The sequence below is a fragment of the Drosophila gunungcola genome, assembly GCF_025200985.1.
Source record: "Drosophila gunungcola strain Sukarami chromosome 2L unlocalized genomic scaffold, Dgunungcola_SK_2 000007F, whole genome shotgun sequence".
NCBI classification, from domain to species: Eukaryota; Metazoa; Arthropoda; class Insecta; order Diptera; family Drosophilidae; genus Drosophila; species Drosophila gunungcola.
The window spans coordinates 206,054-225,321 of NW_026453162.1; the positions used below are offsets into that span (position 1 = coordinate 206,054).

Consider the following 19,268-nt stretch of genomic DNA (forward strand, 5'->3'; position numbering starts at 1 on the left):
GAAGTTCAAAAAGTACGTTAGTTCCCACATCGAACTAACTCCACAGCTCAACTTCAAGGAGGACATCGACTGCTATGCCAATGCACTGGAGTCTGTACTCATCGCAGCAGCCAAAGTCTCTACACCGCAAGGGTGGGTTGGGCACACACACCAACACAAAACTAACCTTGAAATCGAACAGCTTGTTTTGGAGAAAAGACGATTGAGGCGTGCTTGGCAAACCAGCAGATCGCCATCCTCAAAACATAGTCTTAAGGAAGCTGGTCGCAGACTTACCAGGGCTCTAAGGCACGAAGAAGAAAAAGCACAACGCCAGTACATTGAGAAACTTTCACCCACCAGCACCAAGCATCCCCTGTGGAGGGCCCACCAAAATCTAAGTGCGCCGGCCGAAACAGTAATTCCCGTAAGAGACTCTTCAGGCAGCTGGGCCAGCAGCGACAAAGACAGAGCCTGTACATTTGCTTTACACCTTCGAAATGTTTTTCAGCCAAACCCTGCAAATAATTCATTCACACTACCGTCGCCGTCAATTCGAGGTGGAACTGAGACGGCGCCAATTCTGTTCCAAACAAACGAAGTTGCAAAAGTCATCAGCGAGCAATTAAAAACAAAAAAGGCCCCAGGCGGTGATCTAATAACTCCTAAGATGCTAATTGAACTCCCAACATGTGCAGTTGAGGTAATTTGTAAACTATTTAACGGTATTACACGACTTGGCTACTTCCCAAAAAAATGGAAAAAGTCGGTAATCATAATGATCCCAAAGCCAGGAAAAGATCACACAATACCAGCCTCATATATACCGATAAGATTACTCTCGTGTCTGTCAAAACTGCTCGAAAAATGCCTTTTGACACGCATAATCCCATATCTGAAAGAGCACAACATTATTCCGGCGCATCAATTTGGCTTTCGAGAAAGCCATGGAACAATAGAGCAAGTTAACAGATTAACAACAGAAATACGAACTGCATTCGAGTCTCGGGAATACTGCAGTGCGGTATTCCTTGTCGTTGCGCAGGCTTTCGACCGAGTCTGGCTCGATGGCCTTATGCATTAAATCAGAGCATTACTACCGGAAAATACTCACAGGATACTTGAATCGTACCTTTACAACAGAGCCTTCGCCGTGAGATGCAACACTACAATATCCGACGATTACACGATAGAGGCTGGAGTTCCTCAAGGTAGCGCCCTTGGTCCAACTCTATTTCTCCTTTACACCGCAGATATTCCCACGAACGAGCGGCTAACTACTTCTACATTCGCAGACGACACCGCGATCTTAAGTCGGTCCAAATGCCCAATTCAGGCAACAGCACAACTAGCTGATCATCTCGTGGTAGTGGAGAGGTGGTTATCAGACTGGCGTATAAAAATAAATGCGCAAAAGTGTAAACACTCTTAACAGACAAACGTGTCCCCCGCTAACTCTGAATAACACGCCACTTCCACAAGCTGACGATGTAACGTACCTTGGCGTCCACCTTGACAGAAGACTTACATGGCGGAGACATATCGAAGCTTAGAAAATTCATCTAAAACTAAAATCCAATAACCTCCATTGGCTCATAAACGCTCGCTCCCCCCTCTGTCTGGACTTCAAGGTTCTGCCTTACAATTCAACGCTTAAGCCAGTCTGGACTTACGGCTCCCAATTGTGGGGAAACGCGAGCAGCAGTAACATCGACATTATCCAGCGAGCCCAATCAAAAATCCTGAGAACTATCACTGGGGCACCTTGGTATGTTGGGAACGACAACATCCACAGAGATCTTGGCATTCTACCCGTAAAAGATGAAATTTCAAAACAAAAGGCGTCCTACCACACCAAGCTAACATCTCATCCAAACCAGCTCGCCAGGGGCCTAGGCAGGGTTTCCAACCGGACCCGATTGCAACGAAATGACCTTCCAGCTCAGCAATAGTTATTAGAGCCCTTACATCCAGCGTCAGTCAACTTGACTGTCATATATAGCTTTTTAATTTAAGATTTTATATACTTATTGTTAGTCTCAATTTAGAGAAGATTCAATAAGTAAAATGCATATGTAAAAAAAAAAAAAAAAAAGCTATCTCTGGAAATACCTGTTGTAAAAGCAATATTGACCCCCGTGTGAATAAGCACTTGGAGTTTGCCAAGGACCAAATCATCAGACCACCGGTCAATAAAGACGAAGCTGTCAAAAAAGACGTCAACCTAGCCTCTAGGAATGCCAAGGCGATTTCCTTTGATGCCAATAGGTGCCTCGCTGACATTTTGGACAATTTAACCTATGAAGATTAAGACTGTGATGATCCTTTAGAACCTGCCAGTTGCTCATCATCATCTTTGAATGTGACAAACAATGAATCTTTTCCGGCTATGAACCCTTTTACTCCCAATTGGAGTAAGAATTCTGCTGATAAAACGCCTCTGACTTAGGTAAATAACCTCAGGAAAAGAAGAAATCTGGACGTAAGCGGTTAAAAATAAGACTTCGCTAAAAAAGCCTGTTAGCAATCAAAAACCTCCCAAGTAGCCGCCTCTGCTACGAATTCTCAATAGTCTCCTTGAAATGAAGGAGAGTCTACTTACTCAAGGAAGAAAAATAGCTTTGCTATTCTGTCTCATGATGAAGATGATACAATGACTATTGATTCTATCACCGAGCCTAAGCTTGGCCATGGTTTATCCGAGCCTGTCCAACTTAACTTTCCTGTGGTATCACCAAGCAATGACTTCCCATACTAAAACTAACAAGTGCGATCCCCGTCCCCCTTCCCATTCCCATTCCTGTGGTCCAGTTACTCTTTAAGGATAATAGAATCCCTGTCAGCACCTTTCAATTTAAGAAGGAAAGGGCCTTTCGAGTCGTCATGAAGGGTCTCCCCATGCGGCCACTGAGATAGCTGAAATTACTGCGAGGCTTAAAGCCTTGGGGCACAATCCTCGTAGTGTATACAACCCCCCTGGTGAGAATGGCAAGGCGAACCGGGATTTATTCTTTGTTGAATTGGGACCAGCGAGAAACAACAAAGAAGTTTATGATATTCGCACAGTAGATTACCAGCTGGTGAAAGTAGAACCGCAGTTCCAAAGAAAAGGACCTTTAAGGTGTTTCCGATGTCAAGAGTTTGGGCATTCTAAAAACATTTGTTCACTTTTGCTAAAGTGTGCCAGATGTGCTGGTGACCATGAGGCGAAGGACAAATGTCCAATGTCCAATGTCCTGCCTATTTAGAGACTATTGAGAAACGTAGGCTTAATACCTCTGTAGATCGCAGCCCGGTTCAAAAGCTTGTCCTTAAACCTGCTTTGCCCCCGGCTCATAATGTTTGGTTTACCTCGCGACCTTCTGTATCTTCAAGTCAGCCCTTGCCAGTGCGTGAATCGCGCCAAAATCTATTGCCTCCGCTAAGCCAGCCAAACCTTGAAACTTCTCGACAACCTGCCCAGGACAGGCTTCTGGAATTTATTGATATGTTAAAGAAGCAGCAAGAGAATGCTGCGATGTCTGAAGCGGCTGCAATTGACAAACTGTTGGTACGCATTCATCAAATGATGTCGATGATGACGGTGACGTTGGAAACGCTCCTTTTGCATTTTTGCCACCTTTTGTTGAAGTAAATTGGAGCTTTTCTGAAAGAACTGACGTTACCAGACGCGGAGTTGTTGTTAAATTTTCTGTCGCTGTTAGGGACGGTGTCACAGTTCTCAATAAAGTCATTGTGCTGGTAGTTGTTGGAATTAGCAAAAGGTTGTGCCGATCGGAGGACGGGCACTTCATGGCTCATTTTGTATTTTTCCGCTTGGGCATAATAATGCTGGAGAGAGAAATTTAGCTCGCTCCGTGTCCGCTTGCAGTGTTCCAGATTTTTTTGGTGCTTATCCGCTCTTATAGAAAAGAAAGCTTTATTTCTGATTTAAGAGAGCCGACGTTGGTCTTAATGCTGTTGCCGAGCGTTGCTCACTTTTTTAACTTTGTTTTTATAACTTGCGCTCTTACACGTCGTCTCTTTTTTTCTCTTTAGTTGAACTATTTTCGTATTGAAAAATTTGAAATTATCATGGTCTTTTCTCGAATTAGATTTCGGCTATTTTCAGTGTGTGCCAGTAAAGTGTGCCAGATGTGCTGGTGACCATGAGACAATGGACACGGAGAAGTGTCTGGCCACGAAGGAGGAGCAGTTTAAATGCTTTAACTGTGGCTCGAACCATAGTGCTTTCTTCCGCCGTTGTCCTGCCTATTTAGAGTCGATTGAGAAACGTAAGCCCAATTCTTCTGTGGATCGTAGCGCGATTTAAAAGCGTGACCTTAAACCTGCTGTTGACATTGCAAATGCTACAGAGCGTGATGTCTAAGCACGTTACCTCGCTGAGGTTGACGCATTGCAATGACTAATTACGGGCTTAATATCGTAATTTTAAACGCCAACGGCTTAGTTGGCTAATCTCTGGAGGTTGAGCATCTTCTCCAGGAACGCAACATGGACATTCTACTTATTTCGGAGACACGTTTTATCAGCCGTTCTTTTACCGTATTTATGGATATGCTGTTTGCTGTAACAAGTAGAACGTCGAGATCTCGGAAACTTTAAAAACTAGAGATTTGGCATTTAATATGCATTAACTAGTACATCTTGTAGTGTCCAATTATTTGGGGTAACGTAAATTTCATATTTATGTATAATTTGCTTTATTAACTTATATGACTACCCTCGGCCATACAAATTTGCTGTAACCGTGTACATAGTAGAATGAAAAAATGCAGGAAGATCATCCGATAAGGTTTAGATAAGGTTTTTTTTTTTGGGAGTACAGGCTATGCGACATTTTCTCGTGCAAATCATTCCATTTAAAGACGTCGATCATTAAACACGTAAATATTCCATTGCGCCGGACAAGTGAAATTTCTGGCCCGCAATTAGATAAGCTTGTGGCCAGACGGTTTGCATATTTCTGGCAGCCAAATACTGATCTATGCCTGGAAGGGATACGTCGACGAAAAGGAACCCCTTAGGTTCAACAAGATCTTCCATCGAAGGCCGAACCATCATCACCATAACCCCAATTATAGGAATGTGCGGTTGTCAAATTGCGGTAGCTAATTATTGCATAGTAATTTGCACATAGATTGTTTTGATTCCTGGATTCGTGTAAATCAGCTTCTGGTTATAAATAGAAAAAAAGTAATTGCGGCCGGCGCACCTTGCAGACAGCCGAATATGTAAAATCTTTGTTCTGTTTAAACTAATAGGTAATTCTACCAAAGAACTACAATTCTAATGAGATGAAAGAGTCTATAATCTTATTGCTATTGTAACTTAAAATATTAATATAAAAAATCTATATATAATTATACATATAATTAAAATATAAATATTTTTTTTTGATAAATTTTTAATAATCGCATAAATTAGTTAAGGAAAAGAATTATGTATGTCACTGAGCAATATGAATTTGGGAAGCTTGGAATATTTCTTTTTATATATATATATATATATATATATATATATATATATATACATATATGTATATATATATATATATATATATATATATATATATTTAACTTATATAATTCTTAAATTAAACAGCGAATACGTCGGAGTCATCTTGTGCCCAATGATACATCGATAAGTGTTTTACTGTGGATATTGCTAAGAGAATATTTATGCTCCAACATTTTAATATAATATTTTTATATAATGATTTGAAACCATATATTCCGTCATATTCCCCAAGTAAATATTTTCATAATTATAATTCTTAAAATATAGTAGTAAATGAAAAAAGGGATACCAAAATTAATTAATATTAAATGTTAATCTATTTGTTAGTTTTCTTTTGTTTCTGTTTTCGAATATTGAATTAAAATGAAACTTATTTGTATGACTATTATTATACTTAGTACTTATGCCTAATTCTTACAAAATGCATTAAGAATGTAGCATACTTTTGCATTGGGACAACAACAACTTTGCTTGCGTTGTCACAAGGTTGGGTGAGTAAGAACTGGGACTTACCATCTGTGTCCCCAAATCTACCGAAATTCCTCCCTGTTGTCAGGTTTGGGCAAGCGTGTCGCCGAGAATTAATTATCATTTTGTATCCATATTACTTTGGAGACTCTTATTAGTTTATTTTCTTTGTTTTGTTCGCGAATTAATTGATTTGTGTTAGAAAGAAAAGAAAGCTGGGGAAGAAAGAACCAGCAAGAATGCGCACCGTCAACCCTAGCTTTTAAAATAAACATCTATATGCAACTGTGATATTTAGAGACTTTTATAGGCTTCATCTGCTACTCCTTGTTACCCTTGTACACAAGAATCTTACGCAGATTAAGTTTATTTCAAAATGGAGCGACTCCCACTCTAACGCCCACAAACCGCGAGATGTTTGACATTAGCTGTTGGACTCTGTGTGTGTGTTTCGGTCATATCTATCCGTAAGTACCAAATTTTTAAAAATCGAGCTATTATTTTAGAAGTTATAGGGTTATTAAGTCATCTGCCGCCACTCTGCCGCTGCTCGGCCGCTGCTCTGCTGGTAATCGCTCAGGGAAACAGAACAAAAGAACTGCTTGCGGTCATCGCTCAGGGAGGCACTACAAGAGAACTGCCCTTTGGGGTGGGGGCGCTGCAGGCTTCTTCTTGTGTTGGCTATACAGTTCGACAGATGGCGCCACCTAAACTTTGTTTGTTTTGTGGGGGGAATAGTTAGCTCAGTAACGGTCGCCGGGGAACAAGACTATAGCGTTCTCTCCTGTTTTTTTTTTGTGAATAATTTTTTTTATATTTTTTGTAAACATTTTTTATATTATATACAAAAACATCGTTAGAACCTTTTCCTTACCAAATTGGTTAAACAGTCCTTTTTTTCATATGTTAGCGTAAGCTGCTTAAACTGATATATTTTTATATTTATGTTTATATATTATATGTATTTCTGGTGACCACTCGTCAGCGATAGCTCATCTTACCTGATAAAAATTATCGTTTCTGTAGATTATAGCTCTTGAAAGCAGATTAAGCAGTCCCAGGGGCTATATTCGCAAAAAGCCTAATAAAATCGATAAAATCGACAACAAACAAATTTAAACAAGAAAGGAAGCAAGCTTCGGCAAGGGGAAGTTTATATAACAACTATTTCAAAAAGCTATGATGATTTGCAGCTCAATTATTCGATAGTTCCTATGACAGCTATACAATAACGTTTTCCGATTTTAATAGAATAAAAATAAATAGAATTAAAAGCGTAATTCAGAACTGTCAAAAAAAAAAATTTATTTTACCATTACTATATGTCGAAAAACTAAAAAAAAAAATTTTTAAAAGCACAGTTATAATTTTTTATACCTTTTGCTGATTTAATTTTTTAGTTCTTCAACATATAGTAATGGTTAAATATTTCAGAATTACGGTTTAAATTTAATTAAAATCGGACAACTGTATCATACAGCTCCCATAGAAATAATTAAAATATACAAAATAACTATCTAATAATTGAGCTGCAAATCATCATAGCTTCAATGTTTTTAAACATACATATACGCAAGTAAATCATAATTTTAATGCTTTTAAAAATATTTAATTCTTGCAATATCTGCAAGGGTTTTTGAACTTCGGCTTGCCGAAGTTTGCTTCCTTTCTTGTTTAATTTTTTTTTAGTTTTTCGACGTATAGTAATGGTTAATTATTTCAGAATTACGGTTTAAATTTCATCAAAATCGGACGACTGTATCATATAGCTCCCATAAGAACAATCGGAATAAAAAATACAAAAAAAAATAATAGCTTTGCTGCTTTTTAATTTTTGTTTTAGTTCTTCGACATATAGTAATGGTTAAATATTTTAGAATTACGGTTTAAATTACAACAAAATCGGACGACTATATCATACAGCTCCCATAGAAATAATAAAAATATATAAAATAACTATCTAATAATTGAGCTGCAAATCATCATAGCTTCAATGTTTTTAAACATACATATACGCAAGTAAATCATAATTTTAATGTTTTCAAAAATATTTAATTCTTGCAATACCTGCAAGGGATTTTGAACTTCGGCTTGCCGAAGTTTGCTTCCTTTCCTGTTTAATTTTTTTTTAGTTTTTAGACGTATAGTAATGGCTAAATATTTCTGAATGACGGTTTAAATTTCGTCAGAATCGGACGACTATGTCATATAGCTTCCTTTCTTGTTCAATTTTTTTTTATTTCTTCGAGATATAGTAATGGTTAAACATTTCAGAATTACGGTTTAAATTTCATCAAAATCAGACGACTATAACATAAAGCTGCCAATAAAACAATAAAAATATTTTTAACAAAATTTTTAAATTTAACTTGTTTATTTTGTTTTTTTTTATAATTTCTTTTTGATTAATTAATAATTTGACAGTTCAGAATTACCCTTTTAATTTTATTAAAATCGGAAAACGAAAACGTTTCTACGCAAACTAGTCTCTCAGTTTTAAAGCTATCTGCATGAAACTTTTCCAAAAGTTGTCTTTCTATTGCAGGTAGTATATAAGTCGAACCGAGCCGGATCGGACGACTATAGCATATAGCTCCCATAGGAAGAATCGGAAAAATTAATGAAAAAAAATTATAGCTGTTTTTTAATTGTTTTTTTAGTTCTTCGGCATATAGTAATAGTTAAATATTTCAGAATTACGGTTTAAATTTCATCAAAATCGGACGACTATAGCATATAGCTCCCATAGGAACAATCGGAATATGAACTTCGGCTTGCCGAAGTTTGCTTCCTTTCTTGTTCTTCATTATTTTAATCTATATATGTCAGAGAATACGCTGCAAAAAGTATTTTGCCGATTAATATTTTCTCGCATTTTCCTGCTAGCCGTAAGGTATGGCAATCAAGTATTACACCATCATTTACCTGTAAACGCGTTTTCCCGAAAATAGTGTTTTTTTTAGCTGCCGAGTAAGACTTTTTATAGAAGCTTTTGTCCGATTATAATATTATTTTTAATTTTTCTCAAAATAAACCGCAATGTTTTTCCGAGTACGTTTTTCGAAATTTTTTTTGTTCAATTTTTATGTTTTTAGATAGGTCAAAATTACTTAAAAAGTTTAATTTTTCACTTATTGTTGCATATCTTTTGCTAAAAGAGAGAGTAGAGGACCTACGTAAAAGATAGCGTGACCATGGATGACGAGTAAAAAATAACTCCATTTTATTATAAATTAATATATATAAAAAAAAAATTTACCATAAAAACAATTTAAAACGGAGTTGTCTTAAAATGAGGGCTTTACTATAACAAAAAAATCTATCAAGCCATTACCAATAGGATCGAAAAAAAAAATAAGCTCAGAGAAGCACCCTTTAAAATGCAACTAATAATACATAGATTCCACAAACACGTGGTGGTAACTATTCTTGTTTTTTTGAAGCAAAATTCCTACTGTATACTCTCTCCAACCCCTAGCATTAAAATAAACCAATGGGGGAATTTCAATTACTTTCCCCAGCTGACGGAGTGGCGCAACAGAGCGTCGTGTTACGAATGGGTGAGCACGAGACTCAGCCTTTTTAAGCCTTCTAACTTCTTTGCAGTCACAATCAGACCTTTTAGCGCGGCGGTCGAATTTAAATTAAGAAATATATGCACGGGGTCTTATTAACACTAGAATGTACCGTGAGCTGACGCCGTTTTATACTTATTATCATAAGTTTTTTGAAAAAAACAACCATAATTAAAAGAAAATTGACTTAGACATTGCGTACGTGTGTACAGAACTGTTTAATATCGGTTAGTTTATCATTATTTCATTAAATTTATTTATAATGATCAACGACTAGGGCCATGCCTATTAAAAAAAGCTTTCTACGAGTATAAAGTAAGTAAATGTACAAACTCTGCAAAACGAATTTTTATTTTTTTTTAAAGCTTAACTTTGAATAACATCAACTGTATCACGGCAATAGCATGTCATGTTTTTGAGTTCAATCATTCGTTTTACTTAATAAATCGGCTTTGGAAATTTCACTTTTCAATACTTATTAACATAACATCATAGTTTGTTTGTTTATTTATATACCGATGGCTAACAAATTTGTACTCGGAATATCTTTTTTAAGCTTGGCTTAATTGGACTTCTTAAAAGGCGTAGAAGACCTATAAAGTAAAAAATCTTAATCAGCAACACCAGACGAGTCGATCAAGCTATGTTCAAATGTACTTCTGCGCGCAACGCAAACTTGTTAGTCAGTTTTCAAGCTATCTGATTGAATCTTTCGCAAGACCTTTTTTTTCCTTTACCGTTAAAATATTAGTAGGAACGGTACTGATAGCAAGAGTAAACCTTCCAAAGAAATAATCAAAAAATGTATAAATAAAACATATGCAAGGTAAATTAATTTAAACGGTCTAAATTTAACTAAAATTTTACGACTATATAATATAGCTGCCTTTGAATAGATCCGAGAGCGAATAGGAAAAAAAAATATAAACATTTTAAAACAAACGCTTATAGCTTGACAGATGGGAGTGTGGGGACAAGCCGACAGTTGGGGTAAAAGCGACACCCCACTGTATCTGCCGTTGGAGAAAATGACAGAACTGATGATTTGTTGATCCGTTCAAAAAATATTAAGAAAATATGGATTTTTTTGTATTTTTAAAAATGAAAACCAATTATTGAATGTTTGCATTAGGTCGAGTACTTTGGGTCATGGAATCCTTTTTGCAGCTATTTAAAAAAAATAAATATTCTATAAAACGATTTGATAACAAGGCAATCAAAAAATTACTTTAAAGAAATATTTGACTCCTCGAAATCTCTACAGGTTCAGATATGCGCCCTCAGGCGCTTTGAAACTTTGAAAGTGGGCGTTATGTCACACACCCAAATTAAAACGCTTACAAATTTTTTTGCGTATTTGATTTAAAACAATATAGCATTGTCAGCTAATAATACGCTATAAATCGCAAAAAATATCTATATTTTTGTAATATTCATACATTTTAAAAAATGTATACTTTAGATTATTTAAAAAATTGTAATTATTTTTGGATCATTCCTATGAGCACTACATATTTAATTTATGCGATTCTTATCAATCTTCTTATCCTCTTTCTGCCCCAAGAAATTAATTTTTTCACAATTATAAAAGCTATAGAATCTACAAAAGAATTTTTCTATGCTATCAACATATATTTAGTTAGATCGTTTTAAACGCACCTAAAGTACGCTGTAAGGCTTTTTAAAAACAATAACTCGTCTGTAAAATTTAAAGGTAAAAATTTTTCGTATGTCTTATGGAACAAGTGTATATCTTTGCAGCTGTAGCAAAGTTAAACATCTTTAAAAATCTAAATTTTAAAATTTGTGAGTACCCACTGAAACCATTGAATCTCAATGATTTTTATCTTTTTAAACCAATCAAAAGTCCAAAAGAATAAAAATAAAACTTTTTAAATTAGAGAAATTACATTTTTAAAATTTTTTTTTTAAATAATTCATTAAACCTTGAGAAACTAAAAAAAAAAACAAAACAAAATAAAGCAAAGAAATCATTTTTTTCAGTTACAAGTACAGACTTATATTTCTTGCGTTAGAAGTTATAATTTTTAAGAAAAAATTTCCAAATGGAAACTATATTATATAATCTTCTGGTTTTCATTAAACTAAAACCGTAATTCTGAACAACTAAACTATTACAACGTTTTAAAAAAAAAATTTTTAAAAAAACAACGGGAAGTTATAATTTTTGTTTCATTAATTTTCCCGATTATTCATATGAGTGCTTGATGATATAGTCGTCCGATGTGGCTCGTTCCGACTTATATACTACCTGCAAAGAGAAGACAACTTTTGGGCCAATTTCAAGCTGATAGTTTTAAAACTGGAAGACTAGTTTCAGTAGAAACGACAAAGTACGGACGGATCTTTTCATTTCGGATCCGTGCAAGCGGGTTGGCACTTGATGTTTGGGGACCATGTTGTGAGTGCAAAGGCCCGCATTTTTTAAGCCGCCAATTTGAGTTTTGTAGCTATAAAAATATCTCCGTGTTGTATAAAACAACGGCAATCAACGCAAAGAAAAAACAGAAGTTCGTATGTTTTTTCATCATGCTTAAAAACTAAAAAAGTGGAAGTAAGTATATAAGTTATCAAATAACCGATCCGGTTCGTTTCAACCTATTTACTTCCTGTGTATAAAACAGAGAGACTAGCAGTAGTATAACCTTGTCTTATTATGCGCCCTGTTTGCCCTTTTCTGTCCCAAAAAAGTAGTCTTATTCTTTCTATTTTCCTATCAGAACACAAGAGTCATACTTAGTGAGCTTACTAAATTGAACTCTAGTGTTTCCCTTCCGTCCAACTTTATTGTCCTACCAAAAACTTGGTTTAAGCTGGAGACTCTCAGCTCCGAAGTTCTATTGGAAAAATGTGAAATGGTTGTTAAACGAATTCAATGCCTTTGTAAGGTTAACTATCGTCGTTAGAATACATTAGAAGAAGTGCTCTGTTACAAAAGCAACTTATTTGTGCGCGTGGTCAGACTATGGAATGTTTGAACATACTTCTTAAAAATGATCACAAAATCTGCACAGTTTAACAGTAATTTTGTTTAAGTTAAGTTTTAAGTATTTTTTTTATATTGTAGCTCTGAAAGACAAAGTCAAATAAATACAAATTAAGCAATTCCCGATATCTTAGCGCAGATTTATTCTTATGCCAAGTTCAAGTGAACCTTAGTTTTTTGTAGGAGTTTAAGGAAAAGCTCCCTTCTTTTAAATCTCCAATGCAATGTAACAAAAAAAAAGAAAAATAAAATGAGAAGAAGCTATTACAGTGTTGTCTCAATGTTTCTGCTGCCCACACGCTTTTTGTAAGCGATTTTACTCAGACTTGAAGGCTTAAGAAAAAATATTTTTTTTCGATCCTGTAAATCGCTTGCTTCTTGTAAAGAAATAAGTCTTTTAAGGTAATTTAAGCTTTCCTGTTACATACCAAATTACAAAAGATGTATGTGTTTCTACAGCTTGCTGATAATATCAATGTCAATCGTTGTCTCAGTTAGCAGCACGACTAACTGTAGAAGCTATCTTACTACAAATCGTTCATTCTGCGAACTGGATTTCCTGATCATGGTTAATTATAGTTTGTATTTTTTTATTGTCTAATAAACAAAGGGTTATGATCTTACAAGTTTACTATAGTTATTTAAAAAGGTTTAAACCTTTTTGTTTTTACTAACATTACTAAATTTTGTTTTATCATATCCAATGCCGTATGTTCTGGACTTCTTGATTCTTGAATCCTTTTACATCTTGCAATAAATTCTGTCATTTCTTATTATTTTTGTTATCATGTAAGGGCATTTATTTTTTGGAATTCAATTTCTAATGGCTCCTGCCGTGCAATTGATGTTCTTAACCATCAAGTAGTCGCATTTTTTATAGTTTTTGGTTTTTTATTTTTTTTTTATTTATTTATTATTTTTTTTTTTATTCATAGCCTCTCTTCTTATCGTTTCTAAACTCTTTGATTCAACTATATCATATTCTTCTTCTTACTTCTTTCTACGCGTATTCATTACTTTTCTTTTTTGTCCTTTGCCATAAAGCAATATGCTTGGGATCTGCTTTACACTACGATGTATAGTGTAAGTGATGGAAAACTCAACTTTTTCAATTACTGAGTGCCATTATATTCAATTTTCTGGCTCAGACAATTTCAATATCATTGGACCTAAACTCTACATTATCCACTCTACCTGTCCGTTTGCTCGAGGAGATCCGATAGCGATTTTAACGTTATTGATATTAAAATCTTTCAAGGTCCCTGATAGAGACTATTGCTTTTGGCCTGCTATATGCATTGCTTTAATCAGATATCCTGTGTAAGTGACTTTGTGAACCCATCGACAACCAAAGATATATGTTTTTTTTCTGCTTGCGGCAACGGGAGCATAATGGTTAATGTGTATCATTTCGAACGTTTTATTTACTTTCGGAATGCTATGTAAAAAGTCTTTCGATTTCCCAACTTGTGAGGAAAAAACTACGCTCTTTAAGCGATTCTCGATATGATTACTACACTTTAAAGTAAATGAACCAATACATTTTTGAAATTATGTCTAACATCTGCCTATGAGCCCTGGGTGGCTGATGTGGAAATGTTATGATTTAATTCCAAAAAGTCCATTTCGTCCTCGAGATTTAGGATGGCTTGTGCGTAGTTTACACGCGGGGTCGGCCCTATTGGCAATGTCTCGTGTCCTTTCATATTATTCAAGGTTGGTGGTCAAACGGCATAGTGTTTGCGCAGTCGGTGTTGGACGGCCACGGAATTGTTACGGCAAAAAAAGACGCGGTTAGTCCGCGTTGTTAGGGAGTATATCGCTCCATGGCTTGTTCACTTGTATTCTACATCTGTCTATTCCACAAATGTCAAAACAGATATAACATTGGCGGTCATTTACAAAAGAGCATCTTCCAAAAGGGTGACTTCTTTTGGCCCATTTTGTATAAACAAAACACTTGAAACATCAAATTGCTTAACAGATAAACATCCAACATGCAACAACATCATGACTTTGGGAGCGAAGCAATCATAGAGAGAAACTCACCCAGAACTAAGGATATCCCAAGATTCCGATGCCCAACTGAAGGAGTTGGGCATGTTGGAGAACTGAGTACAAGAGCTGAAGTCTAAACTTGCCGATGATTACTATTATTGCCAAGAATAGGTAAATTCAGTTGTTACTGCGAAGCCTACCAATTGGGACTGCTACCAATTTAAAGCCCATTGTGTAGGCTGCCTAATTATCGAATGTACAGATTAAAGGCTTACCAAATTATTGATCTAGGATCACACTATAAACTTGCGAAAAATATGGAATGAAAAATCGTGTATAAAACAAATTTGGATATTTATAACTAAGCCTTTGGATGCATTGCAAAACGTTATTATCCCAATAGCAGGATCTCTAAAAGAACAATTTGGGATTTTAGGTCAAATCATGGCTCCAACGACCACTTTTGGCATTATTTAATAACTTAAAGACAAAGCAACATTTACGGACTCTGCTTTTTTAATTAAATTTATGATACAGGAAGGAAGATATTTTTTAACAAAATGGGCGTGGTTTAACCTTTTTTTTAATGATTTTTTACTATTTTTATACCCTTTCAGAGGATAACATAACTTTGGTCAGAATTTTGTAACGCAGTGAAAAAGACGTTTCCGACCCCATAATGTATATATGTTCTTGATCAGGATCAATAGGGATACGGAGTCGTATAGCCTTTTCCGTCTGTCTGTCTGTTTCAATACCGTTAGCGAGCTCAGTTTAAAAGCTAGCGATCTGAAACTTTCACAGTCGTCCTAACCCATGTGTAGTTTGAAAAACGCCCAATTCGGACGTTTATATCCTATAGCTCCTATAGAAAAATAGGGTATAACTTTCAAGAATTAAAGATATTTCGAGCAGTGTATGATCTAATGCCATTCATCTTTTCAAATCGTATTTAAAACTTTTCAGGATATTTCACGCAGTATATAAGCTGTTGACATGAATCTTTCCAAATCTTTTTTTCGGACGATCTATGTCTTATTCTTCTCGCTTCTTGTATGCAAGGGTATTAAAACTTCGGCTTGCCAAAGTTAGCTTCCGTCATCGTTACCTGTCACGTCCCTCTGATACATGTTAGTCCTTAGCTGTTGTACTCTGTGTGTTTTGGTCATATCTATCGGTAGACACCAAAGTTCAAAATCAAGCCATTAGAATCCTTTATAAGTTATGAATTTTTTTATCGCCGCTCTGCCGCTGCTCAGCCACCGATCGGCCGCTGTGCTGCCTGTGGTAGCAGATCACAAAGAGAGAACAATAGAACTGTTAGTTGGGGGTGGGGGTGCAGTACGCTCTTAGCTTCTAGTGTTGGCTATACTATTCCACAGATGGCGCCACCTAGGCTCCGACTGTTCTGTGGAAGAATATTTGGTTGCTTTTTATCTTTCTTGTTTTTTTTTTGCTTTCAATACTTTTTTGATATAAAGGAAATGTGGACCGTCTAACCGCTGGTTTGTTATAGTAACATTAAAATGCGAGCTTAGCCATGAGAAATTTCTTCGCTTGAATAGTTTAAAATTTCTTTTGCACTTAAACCATCTTTAAGACATTTTGTAACACTTGCTTCTTCTTTTCTCAACTAAAACCGACTCTTTCAAAGAATTGAAAATCTTAATCTACATTGCATTTACTTAAACTTCTGATATCCATTTGTTCAGAAATTTGCAGTTGAAAAATGTGAGGAACCTTAAAAAACATTTCTCATACTTTATAACACTAATATTAAGCTTAGAGGAAAAAAATTAAATGGCTTAACAGCTGAAAGATTAACAGTAATGTAATTTTCATATTTTTGGACTATATTTCAACATAACGATAAATATATAATGAAAAACCCAGATAAAAAATTCTTCTGGATTCAACATCAGCCATAAGAGGTCCTCTCAGGTTCAGCAGAAGAACTTACTAAAACCGCCAAAGCAAATTTATATTCCCATAAATTCAACAACGCATCTTCCACTACTCAGACATGGAATATAATTAAAAACCTGGGAATATGCAAATTTAAACCAAGACTTGAGCAAGACATAAATGTTAATAAACTTGATAAAAAGTTCTTCCACTACTCAGACATGGAAAATAATGAAAAACCTGGGAATATGCAAATTTAAACCAAGACTTGAGCAAGACATAAATGTTAATGAACTTAATAAAAAGTTCTTAAACTGCACAGTACCTGAAATCACTGAAATATCTGAACCCACGATTTGTACCTGAAACAGTCTGTGATATTAGATTTGGGTTTATGTGTGTTAACCAGTGTGATGTCCTTCAGAGTATACTAAGAATTAAGAGTGACTCCACTGGGTCTGACAACATAAGCCCAAAATTTATAAAAATACTGCTGCCAAAGATCCTGTCATACACAACGTATACGTTCAATACTGTATCAGTATCTAAATATCCGGACTGTTAGAAAACGGTAAAAATAATTCCGATTCCCAAATCAAATAATGAGTACAGACCCATTTCTATTTTTCCATACCTATCAAAGGTAAAGGTATTTAAAAATCTCTAATAAATTTATGTCCGACATAATAATCTGTCTGGTTTTAGGAAAAACAGAAGCTGTATCTCAGCTATTTTAAAAATTGCAGATGATCTAAGGGAACAAATAGACGAAAACAATGTTACACTCTTAGTTTTAATGGACCGTGTAATGAACCATGTCCTTTGTGCAAAACTATATAATATGTTAATGTTTTCTAAATTCACAAAATCGTCGTCAATCTGTTGTACTGTCTTGCGTTTCGTCTTCATATGAAAATGTTAATCGTGGTGTACCCCAGGGTTTTGGGCTTGGTCCCTTATTGCTTACCTTATATGTTAATGACCTTCCCAATGCGTTATCTGATTGTGATGTCCTTTAAACAGAATAAATGAGTGTATAGATGTTTGTAACAGAGAACTTGCACGTGTAAATGGGCCGACAACAATGGACTTGGGATTAACCCATAAAAATCGAAATGTCTTGGTATAAGTAAAAGAAAAATAGTTTTTAATAATTTGCAGCCACTGATTATAAATAACACGCCACTTGAGTACAGAAATCTTACCTGGAATAATCATATTACAAAGTCTTTAGGGAGAACAATTTTTTCAAATTGTGACACTATCAAAAAAAAATTAAAGTATTATTTAATTGCATATCCAGGTATATATTCAACCTACCACATAGAAATTATGTGTCCAAATTTTCACTGAAAATATTCGAAGTCTCACTTAATTAATAATTAAAGATGCAAATCTTAATTTTTCTGCAAAAAAATTATTTTCCAAAAAAATACTTTATAACCCTGTGTTCTTTCTGATAACTATAAATTGTCTCAGTCATGTCTTGTTGTTCAAAGTCTCTTCAGAGTGTAATTATAATAAATTGTTACTATTTTTCTGCCAAGGGAAAGAGTTTAGAAAATTTGCAAGATACGATGCATAAGACAAAGTTTGGCCAATGAGTAAGGGCATACGTCACAATTAATATTAAATGTGAGTATTGCAGAGCCTCGGATTATTACATCTCGAGTTGCCAAACATTTTCCATTCTGCTTCTAGAACAAAACTGACGTTGGGTAAATAAAGGGCTTCGCTTAAATTGCTTGCGCCCAATCAAAGACAACGCCAGTTAAAGTCGCGGCGTAAAGCTTGTCACTCACTGATTCTCAGCTTTTCTCCCGGCATGTGATTAAGAGCCAGTGGTGAAGTCACAGCTCGAACCATTTTTAATTAAAAATTGCTCTTTTTAACCAGCGCTATTAAAATTCCATCGGATATCGTGTACACTGATTATTAAATTTGAATGCATTCGGAAAAAATTAAACTGATTATAAAACCGTTAAGAGCCCGTATATTCTAGCTACTCTCAGCTTAAGGCTTGAGGAAATGCCCATGATTGCATGGCAACATCTTAAGCAAATGTTGACTTGATATCCATCCTCGTTTTGATTTGACCTCTGGTAACCATTAGACAGGTGTCTGGGGCGGGTTTCTATATATTTAAGAACCAATGGAATGGGTTCTAGGAGTAAGACATACCTGTATGCACTCCCTGTATATGTCAAACTGTTAAGTGAACATTCTAGACTATAAAAACGACAGCACTCAAATTGCACAGGGTCAGTTCTTCAAATGCCTCAGTACTGCATACCAATGGATTTAATTGTACAATATGCACCTGCTACAATGTCAACCCAAACGGAGCCTATTAGAGCTGACTATGACGCCCTTGAGTGGAGCAATTTACCATTGGGGAGGACCACTCAAGATATTTTGAACCAACTTATACTTCACGATGAACACGATGATCAATTTCAATATGGACAGATATTTGAATTGGATGAAGCTTTCACAAACCCCCAAAGCGATGCGTTTCCTGATGATGATCACATCTTTGATTAGATCATATCGTCCAACCCCCCGAATAAATATTTAGAATTAATGGATGACAAAGAAGATTAAAACCTACTACTATTTGATCTAGGATTGTAAATGCAGTTGTGCCTTGCGAAAGCTTTTTAAGACTGCATCATGCTTCAACAGGAGATGAGCGTTATAATCATATCGAAACGAGAATGTTTGTACTTTTGGACAGAAATAACAGCAACAATATAACGATCTTGATTTTTGACAGTTAAAGTTATGTAATTTTAAGATACGATTTTTGAGGCCTA

At 35.4% G+C, this 19,268-nt stretch overlaps 1 protein-coding gene across 3 annotated transcripts in view; it reads left to right on the forward strand.

Moving 5' to 3' along the window:
• Positions 1-9,592: 9,592 nt before the first annotated feature.
• LOC128253226 (protein amalgam) overlaps positions 9,593-19,268 on the forward strand; it is a 508,116-nt gene continuing 498,440 nt past the window's right edge. Inside the window, exon 1 of one of the 3 annotated variants that reach the window (XM_052981478.1) lies at positions 9,593-9,769. The gene's annotated coding sequence lies outside the window, so the exon portion shown is untranslated. Of the gene's footprint in view, positions 9,858-19,268 lie in introns of all 3 variants that reach the window. The other 2 variants (XM_052981473.1, XM_052981474.1) reach the window with 2 other exon arrangements.